The sequence below is a fragment of the Dryas octopetala genome, chromosome 4 (assembly GCF_963921425.1).
Source record: "Dryas octopetala chromosome 4, drDryOcto1.1, whole genome shotgun sequence".
Taxonomy (NCBI): Eukaryota; Viridiplantae; Streptophyta; class Magnoliopsida; order Rosales; family Rosaceae; genus Dryas; species Dryas octopetala.
This window is the reverse complement of record NC_141369.1, coordinates 5,784,642-5,801,914: the sequence shown is the minus strand read 5'-3', so window position 1 is coordinate 5,801,914 and position 17,273 is coordinate 5,784,642. Positions and strand designations below refer to the sequence as shown.

The 17,273-nt window shown below is 36.2% G+C and overlaps 2 long non-coding RNA genes across 2 annotated transcripts; both read left to right on the top strand.

Annotated features, from left to right (window-relative positions):
• Nucleotides 1–3,068: 3,068 nt before the first annotated feature.
• Nucleotides 3,069–13,906, top strand: LOC147286314 (uncharacterized). Its single transcript, XR_015122023.1, has 3 exons — nucleotides 3,069–3,204; nucleotides 9,068–9,186; nucleotides 13,575–13,906. It is a non-coding gene; the product is annotated as an uncharacterized LOC147286314 (long non-coding RNA).
• Nucleotides 13,907–15,206: 1,300 nt separating this feature from the next.
• Nucleotides 15,207–17,273, top strand: LOC147286313 (uncharacterized). Its single transcript, XR_015122081.1, has 3 exons — nucleotides 15,207–15,466; nucleotides 16,166–16,224; nucleotides 17,037–17,273. It is a non-coding gene; the product is annotated as an uncharacterized LOC147286313 (long non-coding RNA).

The window sequence follows — 17,273 nt, the reverse complement described above, 5'->3', positions numbered from 1 at the left end:
TATATGTTAAAAAGAAACTAGAAAGATCCTTTTTTTTGGGGTATCAAACGATATTGGAGACGTGAGGACTCGAATTTGAGAAGCTAAGTATAGGAGTAAATATTTTAATCAGTAGAGTTACAAGTCCTTATAGAAAGACCCAATTTTATACCTAGAAAATTAGGATTAAATACCAAATCCTAATAACTTTTTAAAATAGCATGAAAATCATATAATATTTCAATTGGACTATCAAATTTAAATGTAGTTTTTTAGATTAGTTCACAAATATGTTGGCTCTTTTGTTTTAAGCCTTTTCATTTGACATTTTTGTTCTTTGACCCACATGTGACGAGTGTTAGTTAAAATGTATAAGGTTTTAACAAAATTATCCTTGAGTCTTTTATATTGTCTTCGAAGTAAGCTAATGTGTCTCAACTTCAGATTTAGTTGTGATTGTACGACACTCACAACTTCAAATTTAATTAGTTGTGATTGAACGACATGCACAGCTAAATTATGAGACAGTCACAGTTAAGTTGTGACTGAATTGAATTTTTTTTTTTTAAGAGAAATTGTACTACAATAGAGTATAAATAGATGTCAAAACAATACTTTTACTCAAAATAATACCTATTGTATAGTGGTGGGAATTGTCTCTTTCTACTTATAAATAATCACAATTAAATTATGAGACAGTCACAATTAAGTTGTGACAAGATTGATTTTTTTTAAAAAAATTTGGCATAAATTCAATTTAGACACATAACTATATATGCTATTTCAACGAGGTCCACGAATTTTCAAATATTTCAAATATACACCTGATTTATTATGTAAATTGAAAAATGAAATTTCGTCTATCAATTTATTGAGAGATCAGTTAAATGTCAACTTGGCTTTTATTAACGGGGATTAATTGGCGACGTCGCACCAACTCAGCATACATTTCTCGCCAAATGAGCAACACATGTCCACTTGACATGTGCCCACACACACATCACTTCTTTCCCGCTCGTCGAACGCTCTCCTGACCATTTAGTCTCCTAAAAACATCACGTTTTCTCCCAAATTCGAATATAAATCTCTCACTTGTGTTCAACGAGCGAGAAAGAGATGATGAGTTTGTGGACCCGTGTCAGGGGTTAGGTGGACCCGTGTCGCTCATTTGGCGGGAAATGAGTGACATGGGTCAACCTAACCCCTTACACGGGCCCACAAACTCTCTCTCTCTCTCTATTATTATTAAATTGTGGGCTGTGTCGCTCATTTGGCAGGATATGTTTGCTGAGATAGTGTCACATCGCCAAGTAATCCCGGTCAGCAAAAGCCAAGCTATCATTTAACTGATCTCTCAACGAATCAATTGACAGAAATTCATTTTTCAATTTAGATAATAGATCAGGTGTATATTTGAAATATTTTAAAGTTCATGTACCCCGTTGAAATAGCTTATATAGTTATGTGTCTAAATTGAATTTATGCCAAAATTTTTTTAATACAATATAGTATAAATTAATGTAATATTTGTTATGTAATTTTAGTTTTTTATTTTATTGTAGTGGCATGTGATGTAATATTTGTGAATTCTAATACTTTTTAATTTATTATTTTGTTTAACTTTTCAACTAGTACTTAATTTAAAATGTTATTAAATTTTTGTATCTAAACTAAAAAATTACTAAAATTTAGTATTTAAAATCAATGGATCTTTTTATACCTAATGTATCTAGTCAAAATCCTCTATTATTGTGTGAAAAAAAAAATTTCCTTCCCTTTTATCTAAGACAAAGTAAGCAAAGGAAATAAAGATGAACCAAAAGAAAAAAAAAAAAACACACACACACACAAAGGAGGCAATAACTAATGGGTCAACTAGACTAGGACATCACGGTTCAACTTCGTCAACAAATTTTTTATCTACATCTTAAAGTCCAAATGAATGATAGATAAAATATATTTAATTTTATTAATTATTATATCAAGTCCAAAGAAATATATATAATTATTTTTCACACTTAATAAAAAAATAAATAAAATTAAATATGACCGGTACGGTATGAGGTCAATTGGGATTGAGATGTGGAAACCACTCTCATCGCATTGAGCTTCAGTACGGTTCAGGTCCAGTATAGGATAATGGCAGGTATCATTTTGTGGCACGAAATTCATAGAACGGGATGAAATCGGTTTAGTTTTCGATTTTCGATTTTAGTGCCTAGCCCTATGTGCGAGTGTGAGGGTGAGGTGAGGGTCTAGATTTCGTCTTTACATTTGTGTTTTTTAGCCTTTTAGAGTTTTATGAATTTTAGGTATTAAAAATTTAATAAAAACTAATTAAAACATATATAAACTAAAATAAGGGGTTTATATTTAGGGAGGAAAATTTAGCACCTTTTTGTCCTTTTTTATTTCAAGAGCGCCTTTTTGTACTAAGTCAACCTTTTTGTCCTTCATGCTTTAGTTATTAATTTTTATAAATTTGTTGGTCAAAGGGCATATGTTTATATATCCATTATAAACCTTGGTAATATATAATTTAGTTTAGATAACAGGCTTGTCATTAACAGTTGAAAAATGAATCGATATCTAAATTTCTATAATATTGAATTCGTAATAAACTGATATTAAAAAAGTGATGCCCATTAAGGTTTTGGTAGTAGTATATATAGGGCAGAGGGATGAGTGCTGCACAAGTGAGGTATGAATATTTTCTATGTTGGTTTCTTTTTTTCAATTTTATTTGTTAATTGAATTTTTATTTTTTAATAATAATTTTAAAATAAAAAAGGGTTTTTTTTTTAAAAGTCCAAAACGAAAAAATCCAGTGATTGGCCAGTCAATTTTAATGAGCCGACCAATCGGCAGGAAAAAAATTTGTTTCTTAAAACAGGGCAAAAATGCCACTATGTACCGTAAATTGCCAAGACATTGACAATTATTTTTACTGTGCGACAGTAGCTACTTAAATTGCAAAAACACTCTTTATGAGGGTTAATTGTCAAACATTTAGTTTTGGGGTATAGTGCGAAATCCCAATAATTTGGGGGATAAATTGTAATTAGCTCAAAATCTTTTACAGTTTTACCCAAATCCCCGTCAGATTATACCCTCCTTCCCCATCTCTCACTGGAAAATACTCCTTCCCCGTCGATTAGGGCAATGGTGTTCACGACTGCGACTCCAGGTTGAGCTGCTCCGCCAAAGACTCCATTCGAGCTCGAGGTTAGGATTTTTACTTCTCTTTGTTTGGTTGTGATTGCATAAGGTTCTCTATCTATGTTTCAGAGAATGCACTATACGTTTGAAATTCTCTGATTTTATGTGGTTTTCCATTGTGGGTAATTTCTGTTAAGTCATCTGCATATGCATAGCTGAGTTTTCAGTTATATTGCGTTGCTTTGAGGAGTAAAGATTGGGTCCTTGGGATTTCCAAATATTTGAAAATAGATAAATAATGGATTTTGGATTTAGCTGCAGTCTGTGAATTTTTTTGAATCATGTTTTATGAACTCTATATTTATCATCAGGGTGTATACAAATCTATTTTCATTTTTCCTATACATCTTATGAAACATCAATGACTTGAAATGATTGTTTTGCTCTCAGCCGTCATGGGTATGATTGTTTTGCACACAAACTCTAACTCTGAAGTTGTTGTGTTAGAATATCGTGAACCTTGCCAATTGTAAACACTATTAAGTGCATTCAACCCCAAAATAGTCCTAGGAATGTCAACAGCCCTATTGAGTCTCACTTGGTTTTTATGTTCGAAGTCATATACCCAGAAAATCTGATCAAACGAGACCTTTTCCTTCAGCTTCAAAAGTGCAATTTGCAGAAAGTTGGCTCGCTCGTTTGGTGATTGAAGAAACGGGTGAAAGTATAAGTTCTTAAATGAAGACCTAAACCAATGAAAAATTTTATGTAATTAGATTTGGAAAAAAAATGATTTTTTTTTTTATAACAGAAAAGGAAAAAACAAAAACAAAACAAAACAAAAATTTGCTCTCTTACTCAGTAGGCTGGAGGCGATTGACCGAACGAAGAAAGTTGTCCAAGTCATCGCTGGGAACTGGAATAACAACACTGCTCGCATAAGGTTTCTGAATTCAGCTACATAGTATGGACCTAAATTAATTGAATCTTCCAGTTTTGAAGTGAGTTTAGAGAATTATTTGAAGCAAAACCAAATATGGCAAGTCCTCAACATTCCTGGATTCCAACAACAGGTGTACCGTTTGATCAAGTGTTGCCAAAATTTAATACGGTTAGAATAGTTTACTAAAATTTTTATTTCTATTGTAGTATATGATATACTTTTGTACTTGTAGTATATAGAAATAAAAATTTTAGTAAACTATTCTAACCGTATTAAATTTTGGCAACACTTGATCAAACGGTACACCTGCTGTTGGAATCCAGGAATGTTGAGGACTTGCCATATTTGGTTTTGCTTCAAATAATTCTCTAAACTCACTTCAAAACTGGAAGATTCAATTAATTTAGGTCCATACTATGTAGCTGAATTCAGAAATCTCATGCGAGCAGTGTTAGTTATTCCAGTTCCCAGCAATGACTTGGACAACTTTTTTCGTTCGGTCGATCGCCTCCAGCCTACTGAGTAAGAGAGCAAATTGTTGTTTTGTTTTGTTTTTGTTTTTTCCTTTTCTGTTATTAAAAAAAAAAAATCATTTTTTTCGGAATCTAATTACATAAAAATTTTCATTGGTTTAGGTCTTCATTTAAGAACTTATACTTTCACCCGTTTCTTCAATCACCAAACGAGCGAGCCAACTTTCCGCAAATTGCACTTTTGAAGCTGAGGGAAAAGGGCTCGTTTGATCAGATTTTCTGGGTATATGACTTCGAACATAAAAACCAAGTGAGACTCAATAGGGATGTTGACATTCCTAGGACTATTTTGGGGTTGAATGCACTTAATAGTGTTTATAATTGGCAAGGTTCACGATATTCTAACACAACAACTTCAGAGTTAGAGTTTGTGCGCAACGTATACACGCACATCAACAGTCACTTGAGGTCTTTGGGGCAACCTACGGTAACTTAACTAAACTTCTTTTATGAACTTTTTTCATATACACATGAGAATTTAATGTTGTCACGTCCCAAATTAGGGCTTAGATAATTTAGGCTCGTGGCAGTCGCCGTATTGTTCACATAACTCAAGAATAAATTACAAAGCGAGAGGTAATTCGCTCTTAAGTTAGATGGACAATACAAGGCTATTTTTTTTTTTTTGATCTATGTGAACATTAAAATAGTTCTAATTCGCAGGCGAAGTTGTAGCCATTAGTGAGCCCTAAGAGTTTAGGGTTATCTAATTCATTTTAAGAAAAGAGCTAGGCCCAAATATTCATTTAGGTTTAATTAAAACATTAAAATAATTCTAATTCGCAGACGAAGTTGTAGCCATTAGTGAGCCCAAATATTCATTTAGGTTTAATTAAAACATTATTTTTATTAATTCTTTGTTGGTCGGTCTATAGATCTCCAATTGCAAGAGCTAAGAAATTGAATAAGACTCCCTCAATCTCATTTTATTAAAACAGAATCCATTCAATTTACAAAGAACCTCTTTGAAAGAATGTAGTTCTAAAACAAGGCAAAAGAAAACTAACGTAGATCATGGGACAGAGAAAGAATAGAAGTTAGATCTAACTCTACTATAGAGGAGTCTTCTTCCTCACTAGACATTTCAGAAGCTGGGGAATTAGGTGGAGCTACAGGCCCTTCTCCCACCTCTGAATCTGACTACAAGTCGGAAAGGATAATAGGGATTACCATTTAGCCTTAGGGTTCCTGCAAAACTAAACCTATGTAGGGGTGAACATCACCAAAACCAGCTGATTACTTGCTCAGTCAACCAAATCTTTTAATCATACAATCAAGTAAGTTAAATTAAGTCCACGTAAGGTTAGCTACTAGTAAGCAGTCTAAGGGTACCTTCCATGCTTTAGCCATACAACTAATATTTGGACAACCAAGCAATACAAGGAGTACACGACAATCAAATAGGATTTTCAATACGTCCAGCATATATCAGATATACACATATCATAATAAGGTTTTCAAATGGCATTTCACATTTCTCCTGCCTTTGCACACGTTCAGGGCAATCACATACAAAAATAATTATATAAACACACAGCCGTACCTCATATCGCAAGAGTGATGTACCTGAAAAAGAAATCACATACAGTGGACCTCCTAATCGATAGGTTGCCCTATCCACTACCCCACTTAACCCCAGTTTTCCTACCCTAAACAATTGATAGGAACTAGGTAGCGAGACGTCCTACTGATTTGATTCTCAGAGGCCATCAGCATGTAATCAAACCCCCAACATACTAGAAAAAGTGTATATTCTAGGTAATCCACAGTGGTTTAGGGGATCGAACCCAAGGTCAACAAAACATAACCCCTCGTCTCAAACTAGGAAGGTCCAAACACTTCAAACTCATTGGATTATCAATCCAATTAAGATAATTATGTAGAATATCAATAAATAAATCAATCATTGAGAGATATACAAGTAATATGCATATCAAAACAGTATACTAATTTCACATTTAAACTTATATCTAAGAAATAATTAATCCATGAATTTGGACAAGACAGTTCACACAATAAATTTCATAGAAAAATGACAAAAATCGTGAATTTATAAATAATACATCTTCATTATCATCAATTTAATTAATATTGGTGTATAACATGAATAAATATATAATTCAATCATTTAGAGACAGACAAATGAATAAGTAGAGATGACAACCAATATACGTACAATACTTAAGACCTAGTTTCGAGAAGCAAGTTGGCATAAGAAATTAAGCTATCAGTAATTGACTCCATAATTTGCGTGGAAGAATAAAACAAACATTCCTTTATTTGGCAGTATATAATTTATTGCTTAAGCTACTTAGATGATTAATGTTTGTAAGAATGTAGTTTCTTCTTCTTTTCTATCATCTTTCCTAGAGAGAAAAATAGATGGTGATGAGTAGTGGCGTGCAAATACTAAATCAAGATTTTAATTGTAGTTGCGGCACACCAGATGTTATAAAGAAAAGAAAAGTCTCAATGCCGTTTATCAATTTAACCAAATTGACAAGACCACTACAAGCATAATAAGGGTCAGTGTATTAACATCTTGAAATATACTTAATAATTTTAATAATTGAAAGAACCTGATGAATTTGTACCTTCCCACTTTACTCATGTTCTCATTAAAACTTTTATACAGTAGTCAAGTCTACCATACTATAATTTACCAATATTATTGCTTAAATTCATAATTACCAATTCAGAAACAAAACTAGTGTTTAATTATCAACTAGTACTCTGTAATAGCGGATCTTTAGTCTAATTATCTACTAGTCTAAGAGTTCTTTCCATCTGCCCTTCACTTCTCATCTCTTAGGCCTCAATAGACTTATCACAAATAAATAGAGAGATACACCAATATTATCCAAATCCCCTTATGTTATTTGTTTATTACTGACCAAAATTTCTCTTGAAATCTTAATCTGCTGACTTTAGAATTCACAGAAAAACATACCCAAACAGATTTATATTTTTTAAAAAAAATGAGTACAGCACCTAGGCTAAATTAAGATACACAATTACGACACTAACAGCACATATATAGTTTCTACTCAATTAATACACAAGTAACACAACCAAACACAACATACATGTGTAGCACAGCAGACAATGAATTGATACCTTCCTACTCTTAGAATTGTGAATTTACCAAACAAGAAGTATTAATTGTGTCTTATTCAGGGAATTATTAATTTGGTGGGTTGACTCCCCCTACCTGAGTTTTGGAAGTGAAAATCTATTCTCCTCTGAGCTTGATTCCCAGGGGTCTACTGGACTTGACTCAGAATTTTAGGTCTCTCAATCTTACCCTGTTACCCACACATCGACCATGTATCCCAAGGAAAGGTTTTAATCAGCTAAGCATTTAAAATTCGGGTTAATCATAAGCAATAGAGAGCCGAATTAGAAACTGCCACCTGGTATTTGAATTAGAGCAGAGTTTCTACACACAAGTACTAAGAGAGGAATCAGGGATTGTGAAACCAAGGAATTCGACTTGCATGTAGGATTTAAGTGTCGTCTGGAGTTGAAGAACAAAACAGAGGATTGTGTTTCTGTATGACTTGGTATTCTGGGAAGGCTTGTTAGTAGAGTAGTGGCGTCACCACCACTCAGAGATGCTGTCTTTTCCTCCTCACATTCAGAAAGCATGGAGGTTTGCTAGTCTGGAAGAAGGAGTTCGACTTGGGATTGGACAAGTGCAAGTGGTCGGGGTTTAAGTAAGGGAGGGAAGAACGTGGGTAGGTGAAGCATACCTGTGAGCTGGACTGGGATTTCAGGGGTGTGAGTCCACGTGTCTTGGTCCTGGCCAGTTTGCTTCCTATTCCTTTCTCTTTAAATGACACATAAGGGAGTCAAAACTTGACTGAGAATTTGACTTACTTTCTCCCCAAGCATGGGTGGTTTGGAGAACAAGAGACCTCTCATTGGTGTTTAAGAAAATTAATCTAATTTGACACTAGAAAGGATTTTAGGGTCTCTAAGAAAGTCCAGTTTAGCTAATTGGATTCTAATGAAAACTTTGCAACCCATTTTGAGAAAATAGTCATTATTAAGCTTTCCTCTACCAAAAATAAAACAAAAGTTGGGGACAAATTCTAAACCTTGGTCTTTTATTTCTCACAAAATGTTTACTTCCAGAAATACCATCACAAGTTCAATTTCCTCATAAATCAAAGAAAATCATTTTCTCAGCATATCATACACTCAACTATCAACATGTCATATATGAAATTTTTAATTAAAAATAAAAATCAAATACACATATATTGGCATAAATATAGGCTGCATATTCACATTATCAACTTAGAGTTTAAATACATAGGTCAAATTACATCTAGTCGCAAGTCAAAAAGTACAAAATCAAGTTACTGCACAACTTGTTCAACTAGACATACAAAAGATTCACTTAGCATTTTTCAGGGTCTTCACAAATGTTATATTAAAAATAATGCAGGAAACACTTGAAGAAACAGAGAGATATATTTCTCAGTTGTTTCCACACTTGTTGATGGATCTCTTCTCTTACTTTTCCTATGATCATCATCTTGAACTGGATTTTCTTGATCAGTTTAGGTGAGCATTCTTTTACTTCATCCTGGAGTTATGATTATTTATATATATCATTGTGTTGTGTCATGTATCTTGACTCTTTGATGTATGCTTAAATCTAGTGAAAAACAATTCTATATTAGTTTTTGTTAGAATGTGAAACAAGTGTTGGTCTGCATCCTAGCAACTTAAGCTTTTGGATGGAATTCAATTGGGCTGTGATTGTACGCCTAATTAATGGGTTATATTATGGATAACCGAGGGAAAATGGGAGAGAGAGAGAGAGAGAGAGAGAGCCCAAGAGTGAACTATACACACCCGAGGGGCTGCCATTCAATCTTTGGAATTAAGAAATTCTCACTGATATTGGGAAGGCTTGTGGAGGTTTTGTTGCGATTGATTGGGGAATAAAAAATGTGGAGAATCGGTTTGAAGTCAGGATTAGGGTAAACGATAACGACAAAGGCTGATTTTTATTTATTTATTTTTTGGAAGATTCAACCCCTGTCGATAACTAGAAGTACCTCTAGTGGTGGACACAAAATTCTCAATGAACAGATTCCGACAAGACATAGGGAGAAGAAAGGTGAGATGTCACAGGAAGTTGAAGTGGTAGGAGCAGAGTGGCGTGGAGAAGGAATTGCAGAAACATGTAATTAATGAAGGCACCTTGAGAATAGAAAAGTCGGCTTTGGAGGAAGAGATAGGTTCTAGAATAAAAGGTTTTTAAACTTCAATGAAAAGTTAATGGTGGGATTAAATGATCCTTTTATGAATCTGATTGGGTGGGCAATGGGCTGAAATTAGAAGAGGACCACTATGATCCATTTAACTTGGGCTTTGCTGATTATGTTCTTACAAAAGAGTGGAGTGAGGCTGAATTAAAATCAGTGGATGCTGGCTGCTATAAAAGACACCCAAAAATAAATGGAAGACTCAAGAGATAAGGAAGGGGGACCTTGACCTGGGCTGGGGCATCTTACGAGATCAGAAATTAAGGAAGGGGGCAGAAAGTAGGGCTATCTTAGTGACGGTGGATTACACTTTAAAAGATTTAAAACCCAAACACGCTCAGACTCAAAATTCCTTGGAATACCATGGTGTCTCAGTTAAAGAGAAAGGTTTAGACCCTTGGGCCCAAAATAATTTGGTGCCCAATTAAAGTTTTCAGCTGAAGTAATAGAAGGAAGTTACTTCAGTTAAGACTACGAACGATGGAACACCAAAATCAGCATCTTTACTTCGGGTGAGAGAGGGTGAAGAAGAGGGGTAGTATTAGGGGCCATGGGTAACAATGCCAAGGGGCTGATTGTGTGGACTGGAATCTAGTGGTGGCTGTAGGCAGAGCAACGTAAGGCATAACACTGATTTGGATATGCAAGAGAAGATAGAGGAGGATGCAATTGCAAAGAGAAGTAGAGGTGTACATGGAAAGAGGGATGGAAGCCTTGACTTCCATGTGGGACCACGAGAGTGTTCAAAAGGAAGTGGGCATGCAGATATTGATTTGAATACAGATGAAGGTCTGCTATTGAATGGAGAATATGAAATTTTGGAGCTGATTTCAAATCAACTAGAAGGGTTGGCTCCTAAAGGCAGTGAAGATGAAAAATCACTAATGGAGAGGTCCTGGAAATTTTGGAAAGTGAAGACGATAAGAGGAAGAGGGGATTGACGAACAAGAGGAGATGATTAAGAGGAATGTGGATATGGAAGCACTCGATCTAGAGGGCTTTTTTAGTAAAAAGGGACCATCCAAAGAACCAGAGGAAGTAAATAATTGTGAATATTTTGGCTAATTACCAGTCTTCTAGTTTTGCAGGTGAGGGTCCCAATTGTGAGAAAGAGAAGGAAATTAATCACAATGAAATTATAGGGGGGAAAAAATGAGGGAGGGGGAAGTGCAGGACCAACTTCGATGTCCTACAGATTGGAGAAGGCCTTCGTGGGGAATCAGACCTTGGGACAAAGAGGACGGTCAGAGTCTTAATTCATGGGTTCCCATCAAGGCCCTATCAATAAAAAAAAGCCCAATTTTGATGACAGCACAATAGAGTAACTTAAATCTCTAGCAAGAATTGAGGGGTTGGATTTGTGGCCAATTGGAGAAGATCGAACGATTTGGTTGATAAGGCCTTTTAAAGAGTAGGTGAGGAAAACAATTTTCGATTGCGGTAGGGATAAGTCACCCGTCCAGATGGATACTCTTTGGCGGTATATCAACAGTGTTGGGACATTATTAAGGTGTTGGAGGAATTTCATAATAGTGGGGTGATAAATTCTATAATAAATGAGAACTATATTTGCCTTATTCCCAAGAGAGTGGATTCAGTTCGAGGCGAGATGTTAGGCCAATTAGTCTTGTGACAAGTCTATATTGGTTGTTGTAAAGGTATTGTCACAAAGAATAAAACAGTAGTTGAGGGATACATTTTCACAAGCTCTCCCTTCTATTAATTGGATTACATTGCTTGTGTTCGTGTTTGTGTTCTTAGCTTGACTGCCCAACTGATTTACTGTAAATGACAATCTGCAGATTAGGGGAATGGCATTTGTATTTGAGATGAATCACAAATCTATGAGGCAGTATCTAGCAAAAATTGCCAAAAAAGTGAGGATAAGTACACCAATTTTGAATGGTCACCTGAGGAGGGGTCCATAAGTGGAGAAATGCCATGAAAAGGTGGTTAAAGGGAGGAAAATTTTAGATGCAATTTTAATTGCAAATGAGGTTGTGGAGGAAGTGCAAAAAAAGAAGGGGGTTTTGTGTTTCAAGATTGATTTTGAGAAAGCTTACGACCATGTGGATTGGGAATTTTGGATTTTGTGTTAGAGAAAAGGGTTTTGGGGCTGTTTGGAGGAAATGGACTAAGGGCTGTGTACGGTCTGACAATTTTACTGAATGGGAGGCCCAGGGATAAATTTGGAGCTTTAAGGGGTTTGAGGCAAGGTGACCCTTTTTCACATTTCTTTTTTACCCTGCTTGTGGATGGATTGAGTAGGTTGGTGGAGAGAGCAAGAGAAGTTTAGTTAATGGAGGACTTGGTTGTTGGCAGAGAAAAGGATAGATGTTTCTCATTTGCTGTTTGCATATGATACAATCTTCTTTCTTTAATGGAAAGGACAAAACTTAGTGGAACGTATTAATGGTGTTAGAAGTGTTTGGAGTTATGTTAGGATTGAAGTTTAATAGAGCAAAATGTTTGATATCAGGGATTAATACTTAAGAAGTGGAGAGTAGCAGCAGTTCTAGGTTGTGAGGTTGGGAGATGACCTATGAATTCCTTGGGTTTGCCACTAGGGGCAACTCAAAGGCAATTAGCTTTTGGTCATGTGATGGAGAAGGAAGAGAGAAGGTTCGAAGGGTGGAGAAAAACATTTTTTTCAGGACGACGCAGGCTAACTTTAATACAATCAGTCTTGTGTAGTCAACAAATTTATTATTTCTCATTATTCAAGACTCCTAACAGTGTGGCTAAGTGAATGGAGAAGTTGATAGAGGAACTTTTTGTGGGAAGGGGTAGCGGAGGGGAAGAAGGATCAATTAGTGAGAAGGTGGACTAGGGGTTGGAATTTGGTAAAGAAAAACGAGCCCTTGGGACATGCTTATGGAGGTTTCTACCAGTGGGGAGTTCCTTTGGCATGCTGTCATCAAAAGTAAATATGGGCTGCACGAGAACGGTTGGTATTCCAACATTGTTGTTTGGGGTTTTAGTCGATGCCCTTAGAAAGATATTTCTCAACGCCTTCATTAATTTTCTTCTTATTGTCGCCTTAGTGTGGGGAATGGAGAAAGGGTGAGGTTCTGGGAAGAGTGCTGGGTCGAGGAGACAGCTTTGTGCTTTCTTTTCCCTGGTTTGTATAGGCCATTCAATTCCGTAAGTTTTCTATAGCAGGCTTGTGTGTTGACTCCTCTTCACGAACTGTAGGGTTGCATTTAATCCTCAAAAAAGATGATTTAATTGAGTATCCAAGAGTCAAAAAATTTATCTTTTCCATTAGAACTTTGAGTTTAGGAGAAATCTAAAGGATTTAGAGGTGGAGGTACTCTTTATTGTACTGCTTGCCAGAAGTTTTGTTGGTCTCGCAGAGGGAGGATAGCAGAATCTTGAGGTTGGAGTCTTCGGGGGTGTTATTATGTTTGTGACGGAGTTAATGGATGTTCCTTCTCATGTAATTTGGAAGGCTAAAGTACTGTCTAAGGTACCTGTGTTAGCTTGGATTATTGCTCATGGAAGGTTAAGGCTGAACACTTGTTTTAAAAGAAAAGAAATTTTTTAAACAAATTGTTTTCTAAATGAAATGATTTTAAAGAAAAGGGTTTTAAGAAGGTTTTATTTTTTTCTTCTTAATTTATTGTTGTCTACACTATAATTTCTCTCACCACCTTTTGTTTTTATGTTTCACCACAGGGATTGCTGAAACTTCTAGGTATTTCCGAATTCCTCCTCAAGAGGCATCATTCAGTTGTTCTACCAAACAAAGCAGCACAACCCTAACTCGACTCCAATATGATAACTCTTCAATCTATTTCTCTTTTATCCTTATTGCCTCGTGATAGCTTTTGACAAATTCTAATATGACGATTCTCTATTATCTTATGAAATACAATTGACCTCTTGATCCAAAAAAAAAAAAAAAATCCAAACTGTTGGCCACAATTGTCCTATATATTCCGTATCTTATGTAGCAAATTGGTCCATGTGTTGTCAAGAATACTTTGGTTATTTTGTTCATTAGTAGAATCAGGCCAGTTTGGTATTGCTGTGCTGTGAACATAATCACTTTCAAATATGCTGTGACAATAATCTGCTGTGAAATTAAACAGTTAATTGTTTGGTAAATTGTATTCTTAAAAGTATTTTGGGTATAAATTTTTTTTTTTTGTTTGATAAATTTTAATGTTAAAGTGCTGTAGCTAAGTAGAATGACTAAAATGGACATAATATGTAAAAGTATGTTTTACTCATTTGTTTGGTAAAAATAACAGATACTTGCACTGCAGTGTTTTCCAGTTACATACTTTACATGAAAATTTGCTTTGTAATTAGTACACAAACTTAAATTATACATGTTCATAAGGAATTCTTATAATTTTCATGGGGCATGTAACGTGACCACAAATAATAGTTTATCAATCTATTAATCTAGTATTCATGGAATCAATCTATTAATAAAGCAGTTGAAGGATTATATTGAGTAAAAATGAACTTCAAAATAAGAAGATAAACTTCAAATGCCTCATGATTTTATTTTATTTTTTTGGAAAAAGAGCTTCATTAAAGAGAATAAACAACTTTACTGAGAAATGAAAGGATAGAGGGGATGACACCCAACTCTAAACCTCAACAACAAAACAAGTAGCGGTGGTGGCAGGAGGAACAAGTCCACGAATTGCTTTACTTTCTGTTATTAATTGGTAGATCAAGAGCCACTGCTCCCAGACCCAAAGATGTTACCAAAGAGAATGGGCCTGCAAACCAGACAAGCTCTCCTAACAAGTAGCCCATATGTTTCAATGTAGTACTGTAAACCAGACAAGCTCTCCTAAAAGGTGATAAACTAAAGTTCTGAACTTAAAACATATGAAAGATGCCTGCTTAATTGTAACGACCCGATCCAAATTTTTACTAGAAATTTAAATTTTTATTTATTTTTGTTTTAATTTGGGGCTTGACCCCAAAGTAGACTTTTAAAATAAATGGGCTTTCGATTTTGACTTTGTGTCCATTGGGTAGGTTTCGAGTTTACGATTTCGTAGACATGAAGCACGCATAAATCGGAATTTCGGTTTGGGTTTTACAGACATTCAAAGTGAGGGGCAAGTTGGTAAATTTCATGAATGGGTTTTAAAACTCCAAAGGTCCAGAAAATTCTGGACATTCTCTCCCCTCTCACGCCTCACACTCTCTCCCTGTTATCTCTCCCCAACGCCCCCTTTTCCCCCGGGGGACTCCCTCCTCTCCGGCCTCCCTCCCTCGCCGTCCGGCCAGGAGGCGGCGACGGTGCCACCTCAGCCTTCCCCTTCTCTCTCTCTTCCCCCGACCTCTCTCTCTCCCCCCCGCAGACTCTCATCTCTCTCTTCCCCTTTGTGCGCGCGACACCACCATCAGAGGACAGCCTCCGACCCCCTTCCCGGCGGCACGAGATCACCGTTGTAACCCCCGTGAGCCGGCCGTCCTCCTCTGTGCCTCCCCCCGCCGGCCTGCCACCCCTGTGCGCAGGAAATCGCCGGAGAAAACTTCCCCAGCCGCCGGCTTCTCTTGCCGATTTCGGCCATCTTCAAGCTCCGATCAAGAAATTGGTTAGTGGGTTTTCTTCCTCTCTTCATGGGCTTCCAAACCCATATGGTGTTACTTGTCAATTTTGAACAATTGTGATTTTGGAAAATTGGGGTTTAGGGCTCATTTCGGGTTCCTATCAAATTTTCGAAATTTGATGATGTTGTATGTATTTTTGTACAATTCTCATCCCAAAGAACCTTTAATTTATGTTTAGAACTGATGGTTTGAAGCAATCTTGGAGAATTGATAGTTTTTGGGTATTTAGGAACTTGATTTTGAGGAATTATGGGCCATTTCGGGTTGGTCTAATAAATTTTGTTTTGGAGTTTATTTTGGACCATCGTCGGATAATATTTATTCATTTGAAACCCAATTAAAATCTAGAATTTAAAAAGGTTGTGAATTATGAGGAAATTGTAGAATTTGATCTTAGAACCGTCACTTGGAGCGGCGATGACGGAGTTTGATTTCCCCACTGTCATTTTGAGTTCCTAGCATCAATTTGAATACTTTGACTAAGTTGGTTGGCCATCTTGGGTGTCGTAGGTCGAAACGAAGATGTTTTGGGAATAAGTTTTAGAGTGTCATCGTTTTAAAGCGGCGACTTCTAACCACAGGGAGGAACGCGGAGTAGCTAGGACGTCGGGTTTTCTTGTATGCACACACACTTTAGTGGTTGTTTGACATGGGTCTAATTGAATGCTATTGCTTTTTATTAGGCGAGGCGACCGTGGCTGGTGACGATCCGGCGGAGGATCGAAACTAGATTTCCCAATTTGTGAGTGGACTTTGTTTATAAATGTTTATGTTTCTAAAAGATTTTGATTTTATTGATTTAATGGTGGATTTGAGTTGAGAATTCTTATTTAAATCTTGTTCAAATGATATTCTGGTTGAGACTAATGACTTTAAAAATTGAGATGTTGTGGTTTGAGGAAAGACACATGATTGATGAGTTGGGTTGTTAAAGGGAATTGTGAAAAGAGTATTTAAAAACTGATATATAAATGCACGTATTGATCGGTCGAGCCTGCCTATGTAAAATGCACGGGATTGTGGCCAGGAGTTGAGCCTGCTCGTTCGAAGTGACCCTCCGTACGAGATTGTGGCCAAGATACGAGCCTGCTCGTTCGGAGTGACCCTCCGTACGAGATTGTGACCAGGACACGAGCCTGCTCGTGCGGAGTGACCCTCCGTACGAGATTGTGGCCAGGATTTGAGCCTGCCCGTGTGTGGGATTGTGGCCAGGACAATGTCAATACTATGGGTATAAGTATGGTGTGAGTTTTAAGTACAAGTGTTTTGAGACATCAGTTATAAAGATAATTTCAGTTCAGATTTGTTATTTCTCAGCTTGGAAAGTTTTATTGGTTTTTCAGTATATCGAGGTTTATTTGAGATGATTTTCAATAATGGATTGCGAAATGGGTTTTAAACTGGGGGATTGCAAGGAGCGATTGTGTGATCTTAGAGATTTTTATTTTATGACTTCTAAAAGATATTATAATTTTATGTTTCGTTTTCTGACTTGCCCACTCACTAAGTTATCTCACATTTTCTCTATTTTTGTCTAAATTTCTTTCCCCCCAGGTAGTAGCTTTGGTGGAGGTCGAGCCAATCACGTCGAGGCATAACATTCATATTTTCCTTGCTCAGATCTAGTAGGCAGCGCTTCCACTTTGGAAGTTCCGGTTTACTTTAATTGTAAATTTGTTGAAATAGAAGTAGGGGCTTTGATAACCATAATTAAATTATAACAACTATTTTGTATTTGTAGGGTCTTAGACCCCTGTTTGGTTGTGGTAGAGGTGGCTGATATTTTTAAAA